A 5,058-nucleotide genomic window follows, 5' to 3' on the forward strand; every position below is an offset into this window, starting at 1 on the left:
GCTGAGCCTGCGCGTCCGGAGCCTGTGCTCCGCAACGGGAGAGGCCACAACAGAGGGAGGCCCGCGTACCGCAAAAAAAAGAAAAAAAAAAAACCATACACTGCAACTTTTTTTTCTATAGTCCTTCCTATCAGCATAACATCCAGTTTCTGAGATGTGGCTGAGGAATTATCAAGAAAGGTTAGAAGGAGCTGGAAGTCTAGCGCAGCAATGTGGGGATACTTGAACTTGGAGATCACATCAGATAATCTTACACCCTTCTGGGCTCTGGGCATCTTGAGACATGCAGTATCTACCGTCAGCCCTGGAAAAGTCCCCAAAAGCTTCTGGATGTTCTCAACTAAGGCACGAAGGAGATCGCTTAGATCCTCTATATGACCTCACCAGTGTCCTGCAACAATTGATAAAATAAATGTGACGATCCTATGTAATGTTCACATCAAATAGTAGAGACATTAAGAGGTCAGCTCTAATAGACCCTTAACAGAAAAGAAGTTTATAATTTTCTTTTAAGACCAAAGAGGATGCCAGTATTGGTTAAACATTAGAGAACTGTAAAAATTCCATCTCGGGAGACAAAAAGAATAATAGTGTTCAAGGAAATTTGACCTCAAACCTCTCCCCCACTTATATGCTCCCCAGTTGCCTCATTGGTTTAGATTTTATTCTGAAACTTTCTCTCTGGCATCATCTGGTACTATACTTGTGACTTCATTTTGTCCCCTAGAGAAAATGGTGTAATGTAATTAGAAAGCTTAAAAAAATTTTTTTACTCACAAAAATACCAAGCACAAAAGTTAAAAACAAAACAAACAAAACCCTAAGTAATTATGAGTCTCTCTCCCTCCAAATAAATAATTAGACTCAAGTGTGGGTTCTTCAGAAAAGGAATTCACTGACAAATGACTAGTAATAATAGTTCCTATTTCTTCGCAGAATCAAACTGTAAACAAATAGTAAATATCATTTGCACACGGGTGGGCTTATCAGTACTTTGTCAATCTACTTCCTGTGTTAGGTTAGAAGGTGGGAAGTAGTAACATATTTACTTTGGTCGCAGTGGCTGCTGGTTGAGAGTTCTAGTTTGTTCCAAATTATATTACTCACCAGTCATTTATAATAGGCTTCCTGCATTCATACTCTACGTACACCTTTCAAAGAAGCACTTCAAGTCAGTCCAGAATTATTTCTTAGGTTATAGTATTTTTAAGGCTAAAACAACTTCTTGTATCATCAATGGTACACTTAATACATGTTCACTGATAAGCATTTGGTTTAAGAAATGAATGTTTTGCCTTGAGGGAGAAATAAAATCATGAATTTAAAGTAGGATACTCTTCTGGCTTCTGTTAGATTTAGCTAAGCCCCAAAGAATATAATTCCTGGTGTAACATTTTAGGTCTCAATATTATACATTGAGTTTAAATATTGATGTTGCTTTCCAAACAAGTTTTCCATTGAAACTGTTACTGTTTCAAATTTGCATACTTCTTCACTATGGTATTTATTGCATGTTGGAATATACCTTCAATTTTATAAGGAAAGTTAACGATGATAAAATAAGCATAAGCGTATGTTCTCACCAACTTTCAAAAAAGAGCTCTACCCAATAAATGAGATATGACTTGGCTGGTTTGAAACCTATTAAAATGTGATGTGGGGCTTCCCTGATGGCGCAGTGGTTGCGCGTCCGCCTGCCGATGCAGGGGAACCGGGTTCGCACCCCGGTCCGGGAGGATCCCACGTGCCGCGGAGCGGCTGGGCCCGTGAGCCATCGCCGCTGGGCCTGCGCGTCCGGAGCCTGTGCTCCGCAACGGGAGAGGCCACGGCAGAGGGAGGCCCGCATACCACAAAAAAAAAAAAAAAAAATGTGCTGTAGCTTAAGTGATTATATGTAGTATTTAACAACATCTTTTACTGAATTCAGTAGACTTAAACATTATTACGGTTGTTTATAGCCAGTATGTATATATGTATGCATACACGTGCACACACTTCTTAAAACTGGGCACGATATTTAAAAAAGAAAACATGATTCTTATATATTCAACAAGAACATTTATCAATCATGTATCAAACACTTATATGCCATGTCGTTACAATAATTTTTTGTTGTTGTTAGAGGTCATAGTAAGTGTGCCCTTTTTCATGGCAATTAAACGTTCAACTTTAAAATGGCACTTATGGCTACTTTAGTTATTTGTGGATGCTTCCATTTTTAAAGACAGCTTTACTAAAAGTTTTCAAGATACGTGGAGATGCTTAATATAGGATCCTCAAATTCTTTTTTTTTTCGGTCGCACCACGCAGGGTCTTAGTTCCCCGATCCCGACCAGGGATTGAATCCAGGCCCCCTGCAGTGGAAGCTCGGAGTCCGAGCCACTTGACCGCCAGGGAAGTCCCTCAAATTCTTAATGATGCCCTCTTATTATTTTGCCTGTGTGTGTGTGTGTGTGTGTGTGTGTGTGTGTGTGTGTGTTTGCCTTTCCTTAAGCTCCTTCATTCCCCCCCCAAACTCCCATCGTGTGGCTGGATCATGAGAAATTTTATGCCTTTGAATACACCCAGAGTTGCTGCAAAATCCCTCTTCATGACAATTCTTCCTTCTCTGATGGATTTCCTTTCAGACTCTCTCCTTAAAAGATGCCCATACCTGACTTTATTAAAACTAGGACTTCCAAGAAACATTTGGGAAATTGAAACAATATAGAACTTAAAAATGGGGGCAGAGGAGACCAGCGTCCAGGAACCTGGCTGTCCCCTGAGTCCACCTCTGGCTTGCAGCCCTTTCACGTGGAAGCTGCTCGTTCTCCCCCGAGACGTTCCCAGAGCTCAAGAGATGCGGTGGACATCCTCCCTGATCCTCACTGCTGATTTTCACAAGGAAGAGGAAAAGTAGTAAACTAGAAGCAGCTTTTCCACCCTCAAGCAAGAGACGTTTTCTCCTTTGAAATGGAAGAAATGTCATCTTTGTCATTAATTCACAAATCTTTATGGAGGTCCCCAGAATTGTGTTAGGCCTTGGGGAAACAGAAACGCAGAAAAGACAACCTTTGACATCTCTCAGCTTCTGGTTTAGGGAGGGAGGGAGACCATCAACAGGTAATGACACGATGAATAGTCTCCAGAAAAGAAGTGTCTCCTTGACTGCGGAGGGCAGAAAATCAGGAATGTTCCCAGAAGTCAACACCTGAGTCTCAAGGAAGGAGTTGGCCAGTTCCCAAGCAGTAATCTCTTACTAGCAGACTCTACTCGATACCAGATTAGTGAAACAAACCCTCATCTCTCATGATAACCCTTTGTTCCTGAGAACTTTCTGTACTTGCCTCAAGGATGTTATGTGGAAAGATTTCTAGAATATGTCTGGAAATGTTCTTCCTTGAATGGGAAAGGCTTTCTTGATTCCTGACCAGATGTGTTTCTGGAAGACGGAGGCATTGACTGAAAGCCCTAGAAGCCAACCATAGAAGAAGAGAAAGCATGCCTAGTCCTTCTTTGTAGAATTCAGTTTAAAGACAAACAGACAATATGTGAAGTTATTTGCACTCTTTGTTGGGAGTCATGATACAAGTATGATCGTGGAAAGGTGATTTTCGAGGACCAGAATTGGTGAATCACACACATTTGTAAGAACACGGCAGTAATTTTAGATCAAATGAAATGGCCAGTTGAGAAGCTGCTGGGGGGATTGGATGGGCCATTATTGAAATCGGGCAGAGCGCCCCAGAACTCCCAGGAATTTGTGAAGCTCCTAGGCTAACCTGGGGCTGGAGCCGGGGGAATAGGTGGGTCCCCAGCAACCTGGGAGACTTGGTCTACCTTGATTTAGGTGAAAGCACGTCGACCCACCAATGACCCCTGACCCTTGACAAGGTATTAAGAATCTGCATGGGGCTTCCCTGGTGGCACAGTGGTTAAGAATCCACCTGCCAATGCAGGGGACACAGGTTCAAGCCCTGGTCCGGGAGGATCCCACATGCCACGGAGCAACTAAGCCCGTGCGCCACAACTACTGAACCTGTGCTCTAGAGCCCATGAGCCATAACTACTGAGCCCGTGTGCCACAACTACTGAAGCCCGCGTGCCACAAGCCTGTGCTCCGCAACAAGAGAAGCTACCGCAGTGAAAAGCCCGCACACCGCAACGAAGAGTAGCCCCCACTCACCACAACTAGAGAAAGCCCGCATGCAGGAACGAAGACCCAATGCAGCCAAAAATAAATAAATAAATAAATTTATCTATTTTTAAAAAAAGAATCTGCATGATGGTGGCAACTGTTGTGAAGGCAAAAGAGACAAAGAATGTTGAGACTGAGGACACTTGGGTGCTCATCCCGTCTTTGCCATTTGCTAACTATCACACGCAGCACAAATCTTAGTGTCCTTAACTGCTTTTTCCCATTTCTAAACATGGGGGATACATCAAGGTATATCATCAAGGATGCGTTAAGGAAGGGTCAAGGGAGAAAAAGGAGGTGAGGCAGCTCACAAGAGGACTTTCTTCAGACAAGGTATTGCTCTGTGCCTTGGGGTGCATCTGTGGAGCTTCTAGAAGGCCAAGGGCATCCTATGAAAGGAAAATCAAGCTGAGAAGGGAAGACATTTAGGAAAACTTTTGCTTTATCTCTATTGTTAGAATTTTAAGATTCTCCAACAATAAGTATTAATAGGTTACTTATAAAATGTTAAAAACTGAAAGAGTACAGAAGTAGAACTGTGTTTTTTAAAGGAATATTTTATCAGTTAAGGAAATTTAATGTAAAAGAAGTAACTTACTTGTTTTTTTCTTTGAATATAGGTCCATAATCCTTCATTGTTCTGAAATCCAAAGAACTTTCAAAACAAATAATTTTTAAAATAAATTTTCAGCAAGCTTGTTTGATGGTAAACCATAACCTGAACTAATGTTAGGCTAGTCTTTATTTATTGCTTTACTTACACTTTTCGTAATTGTACCGACTGATAGCATGCTACATAATACATAATACAAGAACCATTTTAACTTTTTTTTTTTTTGCGGTATGCAAGCCTCTCACTGTTGTGGCCTCTCCCGTTGCGG

At 41.6% G+C, this 5,058-nt stretch overlaps 1 protein-coding gene across 1 annotated transcript in view; it reads left to right on the forward strand.

Moving 5' to 3' along the window:
• BLOC1S5 (biogenesis of lysosomal organelles complex 1 subunit 5) overlaps positions 1 to 2,646 on the forward strand; it is a 120,177-nt gene extending 117,531 nt beyond the window's left edge. Inside the window, exon 6 of the mRNA XM_055080137.1 lies at positions 2,628 to 2,646. The gene's annotated coding sequence lies outside the window, so the exon portion shown is untranslated. The remainder of the gene's footprint in view (positions 1 to 2,627) is intronic.
• Positions 2,647 to 5,058: the final 2,412 nt, after the last annotated feature.

The sequence above is a fragment of the Physeter macrocephalus genome, chromosome 18 (assembly GCF_002837175.3).
Source record: "Physeter macrocephalus isolate SW-GA chromosome 18, ASM283717v5, whole genome shotgun sequence".
Taxonomy (NCBI): domain Eukaryota; kingdom Metazoa; phylum Chordata; class Mammalia; order Artiodactyla; family Physeteridae; genus Physeter; species Physeter macrocephalus.